The sequence below is a fragment of the Hemicordylus capensis genome, chromosome 4 (assembly GCF_027244095.1).
Source record: "Hemicordylus capensis ecotype Gifberg chromosome 4, rHemCap1.1.pri, whole genome shotgun sequence".
Taxonomy (NCBI): Eukaryota; Metazoa; Chordata; class Lepidosauria; order Squamata; family Cordylidae; genus Hemicordylus; species Hemicordylus capensis.
Window position 1 is genome coordinate 317,377,727 of NC_069660.1, and position 23,234 is coordinate 317,400,960.

Here is a 23,234-nt window from a genome sequence, read left to right on the forward strand (position 1 = left end):
TGTGAATTCAGCCCACATCAACATAAGGATTACTGAGATAATGAGCTGGTCCTCACAAGCAACATCAGGGTAGGAGGAACATCCAGCCAGTCTCCAAGTCCCATTTGTGCTTCCAGGACACAGTTGTGTGTTGGCAGACATCAAGGTAGAAGGAGGGGATGGGATCATGTGCTCACCTTGATTTGGTATGGTGGCAGCAGCCAACTCAGATGGTTTACCCAAAAAATTTTCAAGGGTGGAAGGAAAGCACATCCCATGCCTATTGGCTGGGAATTATGGAAGTTGTTGTCCAACAGCATCTCAAGAGCCAAGCCCTGGGTTAGAGTGTTGGATTAGGACCAGTGAAGCTAAGATTCAACTCTCCACCCTGCCACGAAGCTCACTGCATGACTTTGCATCACCACTTATATCATATGGTTGTTGTGAAGATAAACAGGAGGGAGTGTTTATTTTATTTACACATACATACATACATACATACATACATACATTTATATTCTGTTTTTCTTCCAGGGAGCCCAGAACGATATACAAGGTTGTGTTTATCCTTACAACAACCCTGTGAAGTAGGTCAGGCTGAGAGATAAGTGACTGGCCCAGAGTTACCCAATGAGTTTCATGGCTAAATGGGGGTTTGAACTCAGGTCTCCTTGGTCCTAGTCCAGCGCATGTATGCCACTCTGAGATCCTTTGAAGAAGGATGGACTAGAAAGAGGTAGTGTTATTTAAGATCTGCTTTCCTAAGACATGCCTCTAGTTAATATATATGTAACGCTTATTGAATATTCAAAGAGTTTACAACCCTCATCTCATCAGTTCTAACAACCACCCTGAGAGGTAAGTGGGCATTATTATCCCCTATTGCAGACGGGAAACCAAGGCTGGGAGAAAGTGGTTAGCTTGAGGACACTATTGAATTCACAGCCGAGACAAGGAGGCGCTTCATACAATCGGTGTGAAGCGCCAGATAGGGTTTGTGCAGGGAGAGCGGGCTTAGCCCGGACAAGTGGCTGTTCCAGTTGGGCACTCCTGCGCCCGGCTGCAGCTCCATCAGGAGCTCCAGGGGCCGGGGAAAAGGGAACGCCACCACGGCGCCCCAGTCCCCTGAACCCCACCTTCCTGGGGTCCCCCTCTCCCCCCCCCAGTGTGTCAGATGTGGCTGCAAGCAGCCGCAGCTGACATAACGATGAAATAAACAAGGTTAATGGAGTGTTTGCTCTGTTAACCTCATTTAGGGTGAGGGGTAGTTAGGCGGGCTAGCCGCCGGAGAACCACCAGGCTCGCCCACAAGGCCAGTGGTTCTCACAATTTCTCGAAACTGGGCTAAGGGAGCCCGGTTTTGAGAAACCATGTGACTAGCTTCTAGTCTGAAGCAGGGTCTGTGACTGGCTCACAGCTCTGTATCTCAGCAGCTACGCTATACTTGCTCTGGCACACAACAATCCTTCTAATATTAATGCTAACACAAATAATAATCTCCCGGGAGACACTTCTGCCTCAGACATATTCTGTAAAATCAGTTGGCATGTGTAGAATTACAATTGCTCGTATTTTCCGTCTCAAGCTCGGGCGTTCAAGTACCGTCTCGGTCTCCGCTTCCACGCTGCGCCAGCGTCTTCCTAGTAAATGTCTTGGTCTCTTGCCATCATCTCTGGCCATCTCCCCAAAACTCTCATCCATCCCCCTTTCTTTCTGGGCATTACAGATGATGCTGCCATCCCCTCTGCTGATCTGCGGAGAGAAGAGTTTCTAATCTCACCCCATTGCTCATCACCTCACTCCCCTTCATCTTCCGCCACTTTGAGTGTCAACAGCAATCGCTGGGAATCGGCAATCATGTGTGCATCAGGCTAGCCTCAGATGGATTTGGAATTAATCAGGGACGATTGGAGGTGTTTATTAAAGCAGCAGTAGCATTCCCAGCGATGACCTTGGCTCAGAAGCCCAGCGCTTCTGGTTCCTCATAATTAAAGTCACGTTTGTAAGTGAGATTCAGATGTCACTGAGAATCTCGGGACCTTCCTCAAGCCAAACTGTGAACAATGCTCAGGATTTCTGCCTTGCAGAGCAGGCAAAACCCCTCACAAAACCCTTTTCCACCCCTGCTGATGCTTTGTAGGAAAAAATACTGGCTGACATCCTGACTAATCTTGCACTTGCAGAAGCATGTTGGGCCAGCGAGTTCTGTTACGTTGAGAGCTTGCATTCCAGACTAGCATTTTAAAAATTCATTTATCATTACATTTGTATGCTGCCTTTCATTAAAACAATCTCAAGGCGGTTGTGCTGTTGTTCCAGCTTAAGGGTGTAGCACATGGATATTGTGCAACAAAAAGAACATCTGTTCAAGACTGTCCTTGCACTAGCACAAGATATCAACCAGTAGCACAACACTCATTTCTTAAGACTGTTCAACAACTCATTGCACAACCTTGTATATGTCCCACAACACTAGCAGCAGCCTAAAATCAAGGAGTACCCACAAATTTGTAAAGCTTTGCAGCCTTCTTGCACAAGTCAACTTGGTTCACTGTGCAAGCGTACTGTTAGTCAGGATGCCAGCCACTGTTAGGTGAGCTTTTCTCTAACTAATAACTAATGATAGCTTCCTCAAACAACATACAAAGCTCCCTCTTATACCAACTGAGCCCATTTGTCTGTCTAGACCAGCATTGTCTATTCTGACATCTCCACACACACACACACCCCATCACCTGCTACTTGATTCTTCAGGGATTAAACTGTTGGGAATTCTCTCTAGTAAGAGATACCCTTCTATTACAGCAGAGTGCACAGAGGCAAAACACAATGGAGTCTGCCCAGGCATGCGTGTCTGCTAAGAGCAAAAGAAACTTGGAGCCAGTTCATAGTTTCAAATCAATATAAGGAGTCTTTCTTGGAGAACTCCATTCTAGATAGGAAAGTGGAGAGATAGTATCTCTATTCTAGCTAGCTAGCTGGATGCAGAGAGATGCTGTCTGCATCTCTGCACAAATGGTGCACAGAGAGAGGCGAGGGTGTGTGATAGGGAGAAGAAGGAAGGAAGGAAGGAAGGAAGGAAGTCCCTGAGAGTAGCAATCTACATATCAAAGGGATCATGTCAGAGCAGTAGAGAGGAGGAATCACCAATATCTTGACCCCTCTAGCCCTCTGACTCACTAGTCTGTCCCCCTCTGTCATTGAGGCATGAGGCAGTACAGAGTCCTTCATTTCCAACATAAACGTGGCACCTTCTGGATGCAAAACAGATGCTCTACCACCGGGCTATGGTTCCTCTCTGTCAGTGGGCACTGACAGCTAGAACATGCTTGCTTAAATAAGCACGGGTGGTTTTTGATGACTGGTGGCTAATAGCTATTGCGCATATTCTTCCTGCTTGAGTGAGGGATTGAGGAACTGGCAGTTGGGATGTAGTAAGCAAAGGAGACAGTCGTTTTGGTATTGCAGCAGGTTGGAAGGACAATACCCTGATGAAAACAGTACGTTCAACAGTCATGCAACAAGTGTACAGTGTACACAGGTACAGATCTGAACACAGGTCTTTGCATAGTATATTGAACGCAGGATCAGCAGTATATTTCCTATCTGTACCATGCATTTGAGGGGCCTGTACCTAGGCTCACTTTTAAAATGAACACAGGTACAGTCATTCACACAAACACAGGTACCTTTGTATAGACATCTGTACACTCATACAACATAACGTCTGGATAGGGCTAATATCTTGGAGGCCCCAAGGTTGTCTTGATGGCTTTTGGGTGAACTGACAATGCTTTAAGGACTAGCATGGTCTGTCTGGGTATCAGCCTGCTTCCCCCACCCCCCCATAAACTTATATTTGTAAATAAACAGATATCCCACCACCAACAAAAACCACTACTAGACTCCAACATTCTCTCATCACTAGGTTATTGTCCCTTTGGAAGGACCTGTCCCCTCTCAACCCTGGAACTTCATCCTGTCATATTGCTCAGAGTAATGGAGACCATGAACCAATATTTTTATTAGAAAACTAACCAGCCAGAAACAGATTTAAACTCCCTGAACTAAGGGGAGACAAAGAATAATGCTGCTTTTCCCCCTTCTTCTTTGCTAATTACCATGAATATTTAACCAGGGCTAGATTAGCCATTCTGCTTAATACTCCAAAGCGCACACACACTCAGTTTCAGAGACTAGTACACCGTATCCTACTCAATGTGTGGAGCCAGAAGGCAAAGCCCTACTGCTAACTGGGCAAAGAGGCACCTTTTTAATGTGGTGATTCTCTTTATTGAGCAGGGGGAGAGTAACTGGCCCTCTCCACCCCCAGCACAGTATCCCTCCAGTGACTGTTGCTGGTGTCTTTCCTATGTTTATTTTTAGACTGTGAGCCCTTTGGGGACAGGGAGCCATCTTATTTATTTATTATTTCTCTATGTAAACTGCTTTGGAAACCTTTGTTGAAAAGCAATACGAAAATGCCGCTGCTGTGGTTGTTTTGTAGCTATCACTAGGTATTTTATTATTTATTTATTCATCAAACTTATATACTGCCCAAACTTTCATCTCTGGGCGGTTAACATAAAACAATTAAAACACATATAAAAGTTAAAACAAATCAACTGTTCAAAATCAACCATAACATTAAAACAGACCATTTTAAAAAGCTGAGAAAGCGTGGGTGATTTCATTCTTCCACCTCCAAGAGTTCAGCTTTCAGTGGTTGCAGATCCCGCCAGATCTTTTTACATGAAGGACAAACCAAGATGGGGAGGGTGGTAGGCATGAAAATATAAGCTCAGGAGAATGAAGACTGCAGTGAGATGTTCTGGCCCTCCACAAATTGTTGTGGGAGATGCCGAGGTCATTCACACAGTCAAAAACTGTGTTCTACCTGGGTCTGGGAGCGGTGTGTGTGCTCCCAATTTTCGGTTGTATGGAAGCAAGGTAAGAAGAAAACATGGGTAGAAGAGATTGTGTGGAAGCTAGTTAGGAGGAAAAGCTACCCAAGTTTTCCTCTTGCCTTGCTTCCACACAACCAAAAATTGGGAGCACACACAGATCCCAAACCCAGGTAGAACACAGTTTTTGACTGTATGAATGACCTCGCCATATCTCGGAAATCAGCTAAACCTTTTCTGTACTGGGATAACTATATGAACAGAGGGAGCTGCCTTATATTGAGTCCTTTGGTCCATCTAGTTCAGTCCTGCTTACGCTGCAGCAGCTCTCCAAGGTTTCAGGCAAGGGTCTTTCCCAGCCATCTGGAAACCTAAGCTTGATGACCCCTGCTGTAGAGAAGCTGAGAAGTAGCAGGTCCACTTGCCAGCAATCAAAGGATGATAAAGTGGAATAGAACAATGGGAAAGAAGAAGGGCCTGGTAGCTAAGAAAGCTGGAGGAGCTTCACCTGTTTTGCCTTGGCAGATGGGAGAGAAAGAAAGGCAGTGCCTTTGATTGTGGGTGGGACTCTGAGATGCTGATGGGAAACCCAGGTCCCTGGGAGAGGTCTGGTCCAGGAGAGGTCCCACAGTAAAGAAGGACTGACGGAACCCCATTCTAAGAGAGGTAACCGCCTCCTCCAAGACTGGACTTAAGAGCGCTCTTCTGCAGCCAAAGCCAAACCTGGTAGCTGGATTCATGTGCTGTGGTGGTGATGCTGCTGCTCCTCATAAGCTATACTAGCCTCCCACCAGAGTTGCCTGTGTGCTAGCTGAGTACTGGGTGGTGAATGAAAGGGACCTCTCCTGACTCTCCCTACAGCAAAAGCAACCCAAAAGGTAAATGTAAGGACGGGGCTTTACTAGAGATGCTTTCCAGAAAACGGGGACTGTCTCTGGTAATGGGAAACAGCTGGTGCCTATGTAGCTGGATCTGCACTTCAGAGATCTTGGAATCGGAGGGATATAGGAAACTGCCTTCTACTGAGTCAGATCTTTGGACCATCTAGCTCAGGATCGTCTACTATGCTGATCGGCAGCAGCTCTCCAACAGATGATCTGCCATTGAGCTATGAAATCCACAATCAAACTTTTGTCCTGCTTCTTCTCCATCAAACCTCAGAAGGTGAATACTGCAAAAAAAAACCCACAAACACACACACACAGGTCAATCTCTCTCTCTCTCTCTCACACACACACACACACACACACACCCCTCCCTCCTTCTTCTGCACCCATAGAACCCCAGCCTTTCGTTCTGTTCATCAGAAATTATGTTCAGCAGCCAAGAGGAGGAGATTACTTCTCCTTGCTGATTACATTGCATTGCTAAATTATTCAGTCCCACCAAATTGCTCCTTGAGAGGCTGATGACTCATACATCACACACAGCTCCCCTTGCCACTGGAGAAAGGGGCTGTGACAGAGGGCAGGGGGGATGGTCTTCGGCTTTATTAAAACGTAACCTGGCCAATCAAGGAAAAGGTGGCCTGATTGGCTCAGTGGAAATTGTGCAATCTGACTGAGCCAAGATGGAGAGGCCCGATGGAAAAGCAACCGTGGGCCAATCAGAGCTACCTGGAATGTTCTGTACTGTAGGCAACTCCATCATGACATATTTTATTCACTGCCAATCTGCTTTGCTGTGCCCTGAAGCCCAGTTTAAACACAGCATTTAAGCCCTGTGTGGTTTGGGATCTGGGTACCTGAAATATCACTTACTCCAACAAGAAACTGCCCATAACTTTGGACCACCTCAGGAATCCCTCTTCCAGGTGCCCCCATAGTCAGAAGTGAAGCGTGTGGTGAATGAGGAGAACAGGGCCTTCTTGGTTGTGACACCCCGCATAAGGAATGTTCCCCCAGGGAAGATTCATCAGACACCTACTGTGTGGGTTATGGTTTCATTTACACACGTGTTGATGTTCACAGCATTGTGGTCCTTGGCTGACATCCTAATGAAGTATGCACTGCTAGGGACTTCAGGGGTGCAACGGGAACCCTCATACCTGTCTCCCAGTATGAGCACAGTTGCATAAGAGCCTTTTAAACTCTGGAGCACTCCCCACACTCCAGAAGGGCTCTGAAAAAGCATCACTGACCCACAACAAGCTGTTTCCACTCTTCCAGGGCCCTTCTGTACTGCCAAGAGCACTCTGGAGTCCAAGGTCTCTTGCACAACTGTGCTCGTGGAGGGAGATGGGGGAGCTGCATGAGTGAGCATGCACCACCAAGCCCTAGAAGCATGAGCACTTTGTGAGTCAGGATGCCAGCCACTGTTCCCAACTGGTTACACCCTGATCAACTCCCAGCCTGATCAGCTCCACCATCAACTGCTGGTGATGGTGGAGCTAGATAGAACTAGATACTCATCATGACTAGGGCACAGTCATGAGGAGTATCTAGATATGTTGTTGTCTCTTTGTTAATGCGGGGTTAATTGAAATGATCTGTCACTACAGGGGCTCCCTACCTTGGGTCTCCAGACATTATTGGACGATGAAACCCATCGCCCCCTTGTGGCTGGGGAAGATGGGAGTTGAAGTCCATCTGGAGTCCCAAGTTTGGGAAATCCTGCATTCCTGCAAGGCTTTGGGTGCCTCCCAGATGGCTTTTTCCCCATCAAGATCAGTGCCAGCATTTTAGTCGGGAGGTGAGAGTGAGAGTTAGTCCCCAGGGCTAAATGATTTTTCAGGTCTGGCTTTGCCTCTCACAGTGATTTTGTGGAGGCATCTGCTCCTCTTCAGTTTCCCAGTGTATTCAGTTCGGTGCTCTCTTTGACCTAAGAGCTACATCACCTTCACTACACTCTTCCCTGTCCTTTCTGTAAAGTTTCTATCCTGGTGGGCTGGATCTGGGGTGTATCCGGCGTGCCTCCCTTCATGGCTGGCCCAGCTCTGCACCTCGAATCAGCTGGACTCCTAGCCCAGCCACCACATGCTGCCATGGGGGAGAGGAACCACAGGGAGGAGGGAGGCCACCCGTGTTTTGAACACAGGACCACTCTCAGGACATCCCTGGCAATGAGCACTTCTCCTCACACTCCTTGCAAAGCTTGCAAGAAGCACGAGGAGAGAAGGGGAGGCGACTGTGGCAACCTTCCCTCCTCTCTGCCTCCTGTGCCATTTTTAAAGCTTGAATAGAGCCCAAGGCCCACCTAAGCCAGCATCTTGTTTCCTACAGCAGCCCCCGAGGTGTCTCTGGGAAGCCCACAAGCAGGAGATAAAGGCAAGCCCTCTCTCCTGCTGTTGCTCCTCTGCAACTGGGATTCAGAGGCCTCCTTCATCTGAACCAAGAAGTGGCCTATAGCAGTGGCGGCCCGTGAATGGGCCTCCAGGGTGGCTGTGGGAGGCACCTTTAAGAGTAAATTAATTCAGTGCTCACCTCTGCCGCGGCAGCACCTGAACACTGTTCAGAGCCGCAACGTGCAGCCCCGCAGCCCCCACGGTGGGGAAGCTCCTCCTCCACTCACCTGGCTTCCACGGAGCCGAGCCCCCGCCAGCGGCCAGGTGAGTGGCAGAGGCACTTCTCTGCCGTAGAGGCTGCTGGGCAGCATGTTGCAGCTCCAAACAGCATTCAGGTGCCACCGCAGCAGAGGTGAGCACCAAATTAATTCACTCTTAAAGATGCCTCCCACCGCCCCCCTCCCCGGAGCCACATTCATGGGCTGCCACTGGCCTGTAGCCACCAAGACTAGTAGCCGTTGATAGATTTGTCCTTCAAGAATTTGTGTAAGCCCCACTTAAGGTCATCCAGGCTGGTGGCCGTCACCATACCCCTTGGCAGAGAATCCCATAGAATTCTATGACTGCAAGTTACTTCCTTTATTTGGTCCTGAATTTCCTGGCAAACAGTTTCATGGGATGACCCCTAGTTCTAGTGCTGTGGGTAAAGGAAAAGAACGTCTGCCTATCCACTCCCTCCACACCATGCATGATTTTATAGACCTCTATCATGTCTCCCCTTCGTTGCCTTTTTTCTAAACTAAAAAGCCCCAAATGTTGCAGCCTTACCTTGTAAGGAAGGTGCTCCAGCCCCCTAACCATCTTGGTCGCCCTCTTTGGCACCTTTTCAAGGGTTGGTTTTGAAAGGGGGCTGGCCCCACCAAGGGCATGGAGCAAGGCCTCATTTTTCAACTCATCCATTAACGCCATACCTTGGGCCACTCCTGGATGACCTGGAAGATGGACACCCTCAGTCCTGAGGGATTCTGTGATGGCGTCCACGACCGTCTGGCTGACATCCCCAACTGAGTTATACTAACTTTCTTATTTCTCTGGTCACGGCCTGCCAATATTGAGAGGAGATCTTATAATTAAGATTGGGGCTTTTCCTGCTAGAAGTTTCCAATTGTGCACAATGTATATAGAATGAGTGTTAATCTTGTTTAAGCACTGAGGTAAATCAAACAACTAGAGAGCTCCCAAGTCCACCGCAAGTGCTGAAGGCACACCCCTCTGGGGCTGATTGTGGCTTTGTCCCCTGGTTTTTGTCTGCCACTGCTCAGCCCAAGAACTTATTATGCATCAGTGCTGTGTGAATTAACCCATAAGCATCTTTTGTTTGTCCAGAAATATTCCCGTGGACTTGTGCAAATTAAAATTTAATCTATTTTGTCGCGTTATCGCCATCTGAATTATAACTCAGCCGCCTCATTTGCATAAGTCAGAGATTGTAATGACTTACTCAACTAAGCATACCCATGCAGTTAATTACATTTTTTTCCCCAGATGAAATGCCAAAATTGTTTCCCGGCAGAGAAAGGCAATTGCTCACCCGCAACAGTGTGGGATGCTTAGAGAGTGTGCATTTTTTAAAAACAACAATTGATATGAAATTAATTTTTTTCAGATCACTGAACCATACCCCATGCACAATGCAAAGGGAAATGCCCCCTTAACCAGGTGTCTGAGTTGGGTCTATGACTCCCTGCCTCTCTCTTGTGCTGCTGGGGTTTGGAATTGAGATGGGGTGTGTGTGTGTGTGTGTGTGTGTGTGTGTGTGTGTGTGTGTGTGTGTGTGTGTCTTTGTCTCCCAAGATGCAAAGAGGAAAGAGGACAAGATTTCTGAGCAGGGTGTGAGGGAGGATGCTTTGCCTAAACTCAACATACTGACTCCTTAGACTTGGCGGGTCTAGGAAGGGGCCTTTACTAATTTTTTGTTCCTTGCATATATGAATTGAGGTAGTGTGGTTCAGTGGCCAGAACACTGGACGAGGTCTAGCACATGGCTGCACAACTTCAGCCCTGCAATTGTTTTTAGACTACAACTCCCATCATTCCCAGCCACAGTGGCCAATAGCCAGGGGTGATGCAAGAGGGCCAGATTTGTGCAACTCTTTCAAGACCCAGGTTCAAGTCCTCACTCAGCCACAGAGATCACTGAGCACTGCATTTGGGCAGACAAAAGAAAGCATTTCTGTATACATTGCAGACTTTATGTATGGAACTCTCTGCCACAAGATGTGGTGATGGCCATTGTCTTAGGTGGCTTTGTAAAGGGGTTGCACAGGGAAGGAGAGATCTATCAGTTGTTCTCCATGTCCAGGATGCCACTGAATACCAGCTGGGGGGGCAGCAAGGGAGGGCTCTGAACCTTCCCACCCTGCTTGTGAGTCTCCTAAATGGTTGACCACTGTGGGAAATAGGATGCTGGATGCAACTGATTTTTGGTCTGACCTAGCAAGGATTGCCTTGTGTCCCTAATGAATGCTAGGGAGACCGCACTCCATCCTTGGCTTTCTGGCCAGGAAGCTAACCATTTCTAAGAGCTGCTTCTCAGAGACCCTACATATATGTGCTGGGAGACGTCGCCAAAGGAAATGTATCATCACATTTGCTTAAAGCACACTGGTTTTTTTGCAGCTTCTGAGGGCCCTCTGGACCTCACCAACAGGTACCCTCTCTGCTTGAAATCTCCTTGTTCCCATCTACTGACCTGCTGGATCTGCTGGGCTCCAGGAGTGCAAGGTCAGTGTGGTGTGAGGGGAGCAGATCAGGGCAGGAGGCTAGCAGGGAAACAGGACCAAGGCCAGCTCCCTTGTCAGCCTCTGACTTGGAGAGCTCCGAGTGCAGCAGCTCCAGGGCTGGGTGCAGGGCATCCCCCAGAGGACAGGAGGATGGGGCTCCAGCAAAGAGCACTTCCCAACTGAGCCTTGGCGTAGCCCTGCTCTCCCACTTCTAGCTCCATCCCTTTTCCTGCAAGAGTTGCCAAAACAAAAAAAATTAAAATCAATTAACAATTAAAAACAGACTATAAAACACCATCAAGCAATTAACAGTTAAAACATTTAAAACACTTTAAAAACTCTGGAAAACCAGGTTACAGCAAGTTAAAAACATTTAATTAAAATGTTTAAAATTAAAAACCCTGGAAGGCCAGGCCTTTGAGGGCTCTCCTGAAGGCCAGTAATGAATTCAGATTACGGATTTCTGCCAGGGGTGCATCCCACAGCCCAGGAGCAGCTCCAGAGAAGGCTCCGAGTCACCACCAGATCCACCGGTGATGGAGACGGACCACCTCAGATGACCTTAACATGCAGTGGGGATCATGCATAAGAAGGCGCTCTCCCTCTGGATGTAGAAGTGAGGTCAGAACCAATGGAGCTGGAGTTTCCCACCCTGACTCATCTCCTGAGCTGTTTGTGTCCTCCCACCACTAAGGGGTTTCTAGGTACTGGGACATGACACTCTGGAGCTCCTGCTGCTGAGTGAAACAGCCTCCCCCCAAACGTCTCCCCCCTCCTCCTTCCCTGCAGTCCAAGCATGGTTCTGAAACCACATGCCCCACAGCCAGGGCTGCTGGACTTCAGGGTTTGACCAGAAGTGCCAAGGATTTAGCCTCCTTTGTCAGGGTCTCTAGGAAGAAGGGCCCAGAATTAAGGGGAAAGACTCATGCCCACTTGGCTCAAGAATACTTGTCATTAGCACCATCCCCTATGTCCACCAGGCTCCTCCCTGAGGCACCAGGCACAGTCAGGCTCCACCCGCTGGTCCACCAGGCACCATCCTCTGCCCCAAGCAGGCATCTCTAGACTCCGCCCCATCTCACCAGGTTCCAACCCCTATGATAAGAGAAGACCTGCTGGATCAGGCCTCCCTAGACTAGCATTCTGTTGCCAACATCAGTGCACCAGATTCTTCCGATAAGTCCACAAGCAAGGCAGGAAGGATTGTAGTACCCAGCAGCAACTGGGCATGCAGCATCTTATCCTGTAAGCTCTATGGGTATTGATACACCCATCCATGAATGTGGCTAATTCCTTTGAAGCTAATGGCCATTATGAGCCTGATTGTTATGCTCAACCCCACCCTTTCACTTCTCAGTGTAAAGCTCAGTTTGGGGAGTATCCCTTCTTGCTGGCTAAATCTTTGAGCTCTGTAGGCAGAAGACAAATATTTTTAAGAGAAAGTAGGAAGGAGGAAAGCATTCTCATGCGGCAAAATGGAAGAATGTTGTCATTTACTGTTCATTTGTTTTGTTGTATGTTTTATAAATCTTATTATCCTGTCTGGCAAAGGATTCATTGAAAGAGAGAGAGGGTGGTCAGTGGGAGGATAGCAGCATCACTGCCAATGATGCAGTGCTCAGATTAAAATGGATGAAAGGGGCCTGGCCCCCTTAGGTTGTAGGTCAGCCATCTTAGCTAGAGGCCAACATCCAAACCAAACAAGTGCCAACGCTCCATAAGATATGCTGGTGCTGCAGACAGGGTCAGCTAACTCAGGTACAGCACTCATGTAGGTTTTGACAGCCAACCGACAACCAACCCTTCCCTCAGAAGCCCTCTGTGTCACCCAAAAAATGCCCCTGAAGGTTGTGTAGCCCTTAGAGACATATTTTTAGCAGGCAAAGAGGGCTACTTGGGGAAGGAGGACATAAAAAATTGATGCTTCCCCACCGAACCAGTGTGTCCTTGATCTGTATGTCTGCCAGTGTGTTTATGAAGAAATATTATGAGATCTACAAAGCTTGAAATAATAAGCACTACATAATTTGCATCATGCTTTATCATGTCTTTACATATTCTTTAGTTTATATTTTTTTACATGTTTCTACTGAGTGTTTTAAAAGCCTTTCCCTACATTAGTAAGTACACAGTAATTATTGTAGTTTTATCTAGGGATGTGAACGAACCTGCTCGGAGACTCTTTTATGGGCCTCCGAACAGGTTCGAACGGCCAGTGGTTCGGCCGGTTCAAAGGCGGGGGGATACCTTTAAGGGCAGGGGAGGTTGCCCTCCTGCTGCATTTCCCCCACTAGCGCTACACTTTAAAGGGGTCCGGCGGGGCAGCAACATACCTTCCTGCCGCCCCGTTGCCTCATTGGATCGGAAGTGACAGCAAGTACCCGACATACATGTGCACATCAGGTACTTCCTGACATTTCTGGTCCAACGAGGCAATGGGGCGACAGAGAGGTACCCTCCACCCCACCAGACCCCCTTAAAGTGTGGTATGGCAGGAGAGGTAGGAGCTGCCTCCCCCGCCCTTAAAAGTGTTCTCCCGGCTTTGAGCCACCACCCGCCAGTTCTGTGCACATCCCTAAGAACATAAGAACAGCCCTGCTGGATCAGGCCCAAGGAAGCCCATTTAGTCCAGCATCCTGTTTCACACAGTGGCCCACCAGATAGCAATAGCAATAGCACTTACATTTATATACCGCTCTATAGCTGGAGCTCTCTAAGCGGTTTACAATGATTTAGCATATTGCCCCCAACATTCTGGGTACTCATTTTACCGACCTCGGAAGGATGGAAGGCTGAGTCAACCTTGAGCCCCTGGTCAGGATCGAACTTGTAACCTTCTGGTTACAGGGCAGCAGTTTTACCACTGTGCCACCAGGGGCTCCTCACAATATCTCACAAAGGATATTAAAGACCTGGAGAAGTTACTTAATTTGGTGGCGGAAAAGGGCAACCAAAATGATCCAGATGCCGCTGGAAGCCACAGGCAGGAGGTGAAAGGGGCCTGCCCTCTCTCCTGCTGTGACTCCCCTGCAACTGGTACTCTGAGGCACCCTGCCTTGAGGCTGGAGGTGGCCTATAGCCCTCCAACTAGTAGCCGTTGATAGACCTCTCCTCCATGAAGTTATCCTCTTAAAGCCATCCAGGTTGTTGGCTGTCAGCACCATCTCGTGGCAGAGAATCCCACAAGTGGATTATGCGTTGTGTGGAAAAGTACTTCCATTTTGTGAGTCCTAAATTTCCTGGCAATCAATTTCATGGGATGACCCCTGGTTCTAGTGTTCTGTGAGAGGGAGAACAACTTTTCTCTATCCACTTTCTCCACACCATGGTGACCCTAGTTTTATCTTGTTTGCGTTCTTTTCAGTGCATATATAAAATTGAGGAAAGTCAGAGGGAGGATTTCCTTCAAAGCATTTACCATTCCTCCCATAATTTGAGCACTGCCACAGTGTTTATGCTCCTTTCTTTTCTTTTGCTACCCTCTCCAGTCAAACCAGTTCTGCAGGTTTGGAGAGCTCAGCAAAAGCCTATGAAACCTGTTTTGACAAAGGCGATAGTGAGATGAGTGTGCCCACCCTGAGCAACAGTGCATGAAAGGAGAGATGAATCCGGAAGAGCTGAACATATGGCCTCTGTCCCGTTAATCTGAGCGAGCAGTTGCTCGATGGTAGCCATTTGCGTCTCTCTGGAAACATCCAATTTGAGGCAGCCTCACTGATCATTTCAGCTAGTGAACAATTAAAGCCTCATTTGCATCACACATGAGATTAAAGGAGCTGGGTAGATTAAAATTTAAAAGCTGCTACCTTTCAGAGGAGACGGGTCTAATTGATTGGACATCCAAGCATCATAACCCAGCATGGCCTTTCTGTCGGTCTGCAGAGAAGTGGAAAGCTCTTTCATATTCTGAGAGGCAGGATGTGGGGGTGGAGGGGGCACTGATCTGAGTCACGAGGCAGGGCTGGCTGCATGTTTTGGAGGTCCTGGAATGCCTCCTGCTTTTTAAAGTGGTGATTCTCTTATGGTTTGCAAGGTGCAGGGAGCAATTGTCTCTAAGTATCCAAACACAGCATCTCTCCAGTGGCTGTTGCAGATGTCTGCCTTATTTTAGTTTAATATTTTAGTTTTAGTTAATCAGTTAGTTAGTTTATATACCACCCATCCCACAATGGGACTGGGAGGTCTACATCAAAAATTCAAACCATTCAAAATCTATCTATATAATTCCCTAAGGCATACCCCTGGCTAATCCCGTTCAGGGCAGCTCTCGCGAGAGTTCATGAGCAGAAGCACCTGATTGGGCAGTGGGGATTCCGTATGCAGATAGGGAAGAGGAGCTTGTGAGAGCAGAAGCACCATGGTGATTGGGCAGTGGGGATTCCATATGGAGATAGGGAAGAGGAGCCTGTGATGGTTAAGGTCAGTTGGAATGCAGCTGTTACTAGTCAGAAGATGTTCTTGATTTTAGAGGAGAGGAATTTATATATAGGAGAGAGGGGTCGTGAGGCAGGATAGAGCCCCTTCAGGAGAATTAGATGAGGAAACAAGATCTATCTGTCTGTCTGTCTGTCTATCTGTCCATCTATCATATTTTTATACTGCCCAAAACTTACATCTCTGGGTGATTTACAACAAAGCAGAAATGTTAAAACATTATTTAAAACAGATAAATGACGACAAAGAAATTAAAGCATTGGTTAAAATAAATGACAGCAAAAAGTTAAAACATTACAACGGTTTAAAACCTTAAAATAATATTTTAAAACTATGTTAAACCTATTAAAACAGTATTTAATTAAAAGCCTGGGTGAACAAATGTGTCTTGAAAGATTTTTAAAAAATTGTCAGAAATGGGGAGGCTCTTATTTCAGCAGGGAGAGCGTTCCAAAGCATCGGGGCAGCAACGGAGAAGGCCTGACCCCCAATAGCCACCAGATGAGCCAGTGGCTACTGCAGACGGGCCTTTCCGGATGGTCGCAATAGGTGGTGGGGTTCATGACGAAGAAGACATTCTCTTAAATACCCAGGGCCAAGCCCAGGGCTTTATAGGTTATAACCAGCACCTTGTATTTTGCCCGGAAACTTATCAGCAGCCAGTGTAGCTTTTTCAATACAGGAGTAATATGGTCTCTCCGAGATGACCCAGAGACCAGCCTGGCAGCCACATTCTAAAGCAGCTGTAGATTTTGGACTACATACAAAGGCAGCCCCACATAGAGGACATTACAGTAATCCAGTCTGGAGGTTACCAGCATATGTACCACTGGGCTGAGGTCATTTATCTCAAGAAACGGACGCAGCTGGCATACCAGCTGAAGCTGATAGAAGGCACCTCTGGCCACCGCCTCTACCTGGGACACCAGGGAGAGGCTCAGGTCTAGAAGCACCCCCAGACTGTGCACCTGTTCCTTCTGGGAAAGTGTGACAAGATCTGTTAACTCAGGAAGGGAGAGAGAGGGAGGGAAGGGAGGGGGGAAAAGACAGAGGGGAAGAGCAAGTGGAGGAGAGAGAAAGAAAGAAAAAGAAGGGAGAAGAAGAGAGAGAGAGAGGGAAGGAAGAGGGATGGGCCCCAGACTGTCTGCAGCTCGAGGGGTCAGGCAACCCCAGCTGCTGTTTGGGGCTACCGAGGACATTGGTGGAGGGAGGCAGGGAGGCAAGGGACAGGCCTGGGCCTGTCAGAGGCCTGAGGGGAATGAGCAGCCATAGCGGTGGTGGCCACAAGGAAGGGCCCGGTCAACCGCTGCTCCTGCTCCTGTGGGGAAGAGCAGGAGTAGGGCTCAGGTGAGGGTGGGGAGGTCTCTGGGGATAGGGGGCTGCAGCTTGGCCAATAGGCACCAGCAACACTGCACCACAACCACGAGAGATGAGGGGGATGGAGTAAAGGGATGGAGGAGTGAAAAAGAGGGGTGAGGGGGATGGAAGCAATGGGATGGAGGAGAAGGAGGAGCAGGAGTGTGGCTCGGGTGAGGGTGGAGAGATCTCTGAGGTGAGGGTGCTGTGGCAGCAGGTGAGGGGAGCAATCAAGTACTAGCGCACAGATGCTCTGCGGGGGTTAAGCTAGTTTACATATATACTAGCTGACCCCGCACAGAGCATCTGTGCAGTTGTGTACTGAGCCTGTGACATTCCCCGCAACTTGCTCTCACCCCCGCAACTCGCACACTCTCCCCCCGCAGCTCGCACGCTCTGCCCCCGCAGCTCGCTCGCTTGCTCTCCCCCCGCAGCTTGCTCTCCCCCCGCAGCTCACTCGCTCGCTCTCCCCCCACAGCTCACTCCCCCCCCGCAGCTCACTCACTCCCCCCCCCCCCAGCTCTCTCCATTGGGCGGGCCAGGGCCAGGCCGTCCCACCACTGCCTCCCACCTTCTCCTCCGGCTGGTAGGGCTTTGCCCGCCATCTGCCCACCTCCCCACCACCGCCATCATTTCTCCCCACCACCGCCTCCTCTTCCTGGCCAGCAAGGCTTCGCCCGCCATGGGCGGAGGGGCTTCACCTGCCGGCCCTCCACCTCTGTATCCTGACCGCTACCATTATTTCTCTCTGCTTCAATGCTAGAACTCTTGCACGCTATAGAGCAGGATTTCTTAACCTTGGGCCCCCAGATGTTTTTGGACTACAACTCCCAGAATCCTCAGCTGCAATGGCTTTTGCTTGGGGATTATGGGAGTTGTAGTCCAACAACATCTGGGGGCCCAAGGTTAAGACACCCTGCTCTAGAGAATCTGCACGTTAGTACTTGATTGCTCCCTCACCTCAGAGATCTCCCCACCCTCACCTGGACCGCACTCCTGCTCCTCCTCCATCTCGTTTCTTCCATCCTCCTCACCCTTCTTGGTCGCGGTTGCAGCATTGCTGCTGCCTATTGGCCAGGCTGCAGCCCCCTATCCCCAGAGACCTCCCCACCCTCATCCGAGCCCCACTCCTGCTCCTCCCTTCAGGAGCAGCAGCAGTGGTTGACCGGGCCGTTCCTCGCTGCTGCCACCACCATGGCCGCTCGTTCCCCTCAGGCCGCTGACAGGCCCAGGCCCATCCCTTGCCTGCCTGCCTCCCTCTTACAATGGCCTCAGTAGCCCCAAACAGCAGCAGTGGTTGCCTGGACCCTTCCTTGCTGCCAGTGCCGCCATGGCCACTCATTCCCCTGTCAGGCTGCTGACAGGCTCAGGCCCGTCCCTTGCCCTCCCTTCTGTCTCTCTTCCCCCTCCCTTCTGTCTCTCTTTCTCTCTCCTTCACTCACTTTTCCCCACTCTTTCTTCCCCCTCCCTTCATGTTTTTTCTCCCTCGGCATCCTCCTTCTCCTGAAGGGGCTCTTTCCTCCCTCACGACCTGTCTTTTTGCAGACCCCTGCCTGCTACCTTTAATATCCAGAACATCTTCCGACCAGTAACAGCTGCATTCCAACTGACCTTAACTATCACAGGCCCCTCCTCCTTATCTGCATAGGGAATCCCCACTGCCCAATCAGGTGCTTCTGCTTGCAAACTCAGCCAGTCGCCTCCTTCCTACCACGTTGCCGCGCATGGCCCGTCTACAAGAAATAAGTATATAGATAGATGGCTAAGGACGTATGTGGCAAGCCCCACCCACACAGTGCTTTACCAATTGGAGGTAGCAGAGCTTAAGCACCGTGATGATTGGGCATTGGGGATTCCATTTGCAGATAGGGAGGAGGAGCCTGTGATGGTTAAGGTCAGTTTGAATGCAACTGTTACTGGTGGGAACGTTGTAGAGTAGAGGAGAATCCTCTCTAATAAAACGCTTGGTGTCCGTCCGTGCCTGGCCTGTTCTGGGCATGTGCAAAGCGCATGCCCAGAACAGAGCCAGGGAGACACGACCGCCAGCACCCGGCGGCCATCTTGGGCGGCAAGAAGCGGCCGCCCCAAAGAAGCCGGGTAAGCGGCGGCGGGGGACACTGGCCGAGGCGCGGCCAAGGCGGCGGCGAAGCCGTGGCCGCGGCCTGCCCGCGCCGCCGAAGCCGGGTGGGGGGAGGAGGTGGCAGGGGAAGCCGGCCGAGGTGGTGGCGGAGCCGCCGCCGAGGCCTGGCGCCACCACCAAAGCTGGGCGGCTTGGGGCCCTTGCCCACCAGGGAGACCGGCCGCGGCATAGAGGCTGGCGGCGGCGCCGCCACCGCCGATAACCACCCTCCTGCCCTCCCAGCTGCCCGACTTCCCCTTCCCCGCACCCCCCCCAAAGGAATAAGGCCCGCCGCAGCCGAAAACCGCCCTCCCAGCTGCCCGAGCCCTCCTCACCCGAGTCAGCCCTCAAGAGCCGGGCTGAGTGAAAGCATGTTTTCCAAAGGTAAAGAGAGGAGCTCGCGAACAGAGCTCCTCTCTGTGCTAAGCCTCTTCCCGAACTGGTGTCGCCGCCCAAGCACCAGTTCGGGAAGAGGCTTAGCACAGAGAGGAGCTCTGTTTGCGAGCTCCTCTCTTTACCTTTGGAAAACATGCTTTCCCTCAGCCCGGCTCTTGCGGGCTGACTCGGGTGAGGAGGGCTCGGGCAGCTGGGAGGGTGGGAGGGCGGTTTTCGGCTGCGGCTGCGGCCGCGGAGGCCCTTATTCCTTTGGGAGGGGTGCGGGGAAGGGGAAGGGGAAGTCGGGCAGCTGGGAGGGCGGGAGGGCGAATTTGGGCACCTTCCCTTCCTAGCGCCCGTTATTCAACGGGCTAAAATTTACTTGTCTCTATATATAAAAGGGCAGGGGTCTGCATAGAGAGGGGTCATGAAGGAGGAAGGAGCCTCTTCAGGAGACGGAGGCTGCCACTGTGCAAATTAGAAGAGGAAACAAGATGAACAAGGTCTGTTAACTCAGGAAAGGAGAGGGGAGGGGGGAAGAAAGACAGAAGGGATGAGCGAGTGAAGGAGAGAGAGAGTGGGGGGGGAGGGAGAAAGAAGGAAGGGCGGGGGACAGGCCTGGGCCTTTCAGCAGCCTGAAGGGACCGAATGGCCACAGCAGTGGCAGCGAGGAAGGGCCCGGTCAACCACTGCTGTTGCTCGGGGCTACTGAGGCCATTGACAGAGGGGGTCAGGCAGGCGAGGGACAGGCCCGGACCTGTCAATGGCCTGAGAGGAATGAGTGGCCACAGCAGTGGCAGCAAGGAACGGTCCGGTCAGCTGCTGCTGCTGCTGCTGCTGTTCCTGCCAGGAGGAGTAGGAGCAGGATATGGGTGAGGGTTGGGAGGTCTCTGGGGTTAGGGAAGGGAGCTGCGGCTTGGCTAATTGGCACCAGCAATGCCAGAGCCGTGACCAAGAGCGGTGAGTGGGGTGGAAGCAACAGGTTGGAGGAGAAACGAAGACGGGTGAAGGGGTGAGGAGGATGGCAGCAATGGTATGGAAGAGGAAGAGCAGAAGCGTGGCTCAGGTGGGGTTTGAGAGGTCGAGGTGAGGGGGCCGTGGAGGGGAAGCATGCAGAAACAGGGAAGCATGGACCAGAGACATGTAAAAGATCCTATAGACTGGGAAGGTCCTCTGTTAGCATTGAAGAATCTGAAATCCAATAAAAGACATAAAGGCCCTCAGAGATTTACATTGGGAACCAGCTGAGGAGGCTCTCGGTGTCTTTTGGGGCTCTCCTTTGTATAGAACAGAGAAATGTTCTTTATAGATTAAATGTCTTATGGCATGAATCACTGGATAGAAGCAAATTTGGAAATGGGAATCTTATAGACCTGGAAGACCTGATGATAGAGAAATTTATTTATTTATTCATTCATTCATTCATTCGGTTTTTATACCGGCCTTCCGAGCTGGCTCAGGGCGGTTTGGCAAAGGGGGTACTGCCTTTGGTCCTTCCTTCAAGGAAAGCAATTCAAACTATTGCAGAAGTGGCGACTTTGCCAGGTTGCAGTATCTGGGGGTCGCATGGCTTAGGTGAACAACCTCCACAGCTGCAACAAGGATGATGATGATGATGATGATGATGATGATGATGATAAAGATGATAAATAAATTAATAATTAATAAATTAATAATTCTATCAGATCAGATAATAATTCTAACTACATTGGTCATATTCAGAAGAATAATGGATTAGGTTTAGTTTATTTATTCCACTTATGATGCCCTCTTCCTCTGCAAAGCAGCTTCCATCTGGCCTTCTTGGTGATCTGCCATCCTGTCAGGCAGCTTCTGGGGACAAGAGCTGCTTAATTTCATTGGGAAAACTTGTGCCTAGAGTCCAGTCTCTGGGTGCCAGGCACAGCTCTCTGATCATGCATGAACATGTATCTTATTGATTGATTGATTGATTGATTGATTGATTGATTTACATTTTTATACCACCTTTCACAAGCCATCCCAAGGCAGTTTACAGACCTTAAAATACAATAAAATTTCATAAAAATCACATTTAAAAACATAAAGTTGGACCCCTGCTAACTTGGCAAAGAGGCACCTTTTTAATGTGGTGATTCTCTTTATTGATTGAGCAGGGGGAGAGTAACTGGCCCTCTCCACCCCCAGCACAGCATCCCTCCAGTGACTGTTGCTGGTGTCTTTCCTATGTTTATTTTTAGATTGTGAGCCCTTTGGGGACAGAGAGCCATCTTTATTTATTATTTCTCTATGTAAACTGCCCTGAGCCATATTTGGAAGGGTGATATAGAAATCGAATAAATAAAATAAATGAACTAAATATAAATAAAGTCAGTTAAACAATGAAAACCATAAAACACACACACACACACACACACACACACACACACACAAAACCCACCATAAAAAAGATAAACAGAAGCAGGAAAGCTGAGAAACCTGGCAGTCTCTAGGTGGTAAATGCCTGAACAAATTAAAAGGTGTTTAGTTGTTTTATAATATAAAAGAAGCCACAGATGTCAAAGAGCAGACATTCATGTTCCAAGCTGCGCCACAACATCTTTTTGACCATAGCATCTTCTGAATTACTGGCAAGGGATCAGGCAGCCTCTTACAATGGCGATGTATCCTCGACTGTCCCTGAGTCCCCCAAATTACAATGATCTGAATGTTGTGTGTTTATCTGTGCAGGAGAAAATATTTGTTGTCGCATGCATTGGATCCAAAGACCATTCTTCTTTCCTTCCTCTGCAGCTTCCCTGTGGAATACAGGAGTGATTTGATTTACATTGTGCTTAATGATGATATATTGGTGTTAATGTCTCTTTGGCAGAAGCCTAGGAAATTAATTAGCTTAGTACTTGCTAAATGGAAAAATGACGGTTTGCTGGAGCCGGCGTTCTTATTCTGTTGGTGCCTTTGATCATCCGTTGTTTTTAATCTCATCATGATTCTCATAACTTTCCAGAATTAATCTTGCATGTAGATTAAAGCTTGGCTCATATTTCTTGAGGCCAAATAATTTGGTATTACCTGGCAGAGGTCGGGTGGGGGGGGAGAGACTGTGTATGTATGTGTCAAAAAGAAAACGACAGCATCAAAATGTAAGATTTGCCCTGATGTATCAGATGAAGGTCTATCTAGGACAAGATTCTGTTTTCAGTCCAACAGCAAGTACCCAGATGCCTCTGGGAAGCTAACAAACAAGGCAGGAAGTCACCAGTCTTCTCCTCTTGCGTGTATCCAGTGTTCAGCTGGTATTCAGAGGTATGCAGCTTCTATACATGGAAGCTCCATTTAGCCAGAATAGATAATAACCATTGCTAGATAAGCTCCTTAATACTCCATATACATTACCTCAATGTAAACAAGGTCCATATATTATTCTCCTCGCATTGCAGGTAGGGGGCTGGAGCCAACTGAGATCTTGCCCAACTGAGTGTAAATGTGAAATGGGGACCTTCCCACCTCAGCTCAGCTCTTAACTCCCACAGTTTAGGGATGTGCAAATAGTTCGGTATCGAACAGGTCCAACATCGAACATGGCCGGTTCAAGAACTAGACTTGAACCGAACTAGCCCCTATTCAGCCTGATCACGGACTGAACAACCCTTGGTTCGGATTCGTTTTTTACTAAGTAAACTCACTGATCCACGGCCGTGAGGGGTCTTCAGAGGCTCCCCTCCCCCCGCCGGCCTGCAGTTAGTTAAAAATACAACTGGTTTGGGCAATTTTCAGCCTATTCCGAGCTTCTGCTCCATGGTGGTGGCCATTTTAGAGGTTGCTGCACATGCCCAATGGGCCTCTGCATGGCCAGGTCATGAATGGGCCAAAAGTCACCTGAACCAGGCATATTTTAAACTACCTGCAGGCCAGTGGGTGGAGGAGGGACCTCTGGAGACACACACACACACAGACACCCCACGGCCATGGAGCAGCCCCTGGACTGGGAGGCGGTTAGTTTACTTAGTAAAAAAGGGTTTTTAAAAAAAATAAAATCCGAACCCGAACTGAACTGGGGGGTATTTAAGAGTGTCCAAAAC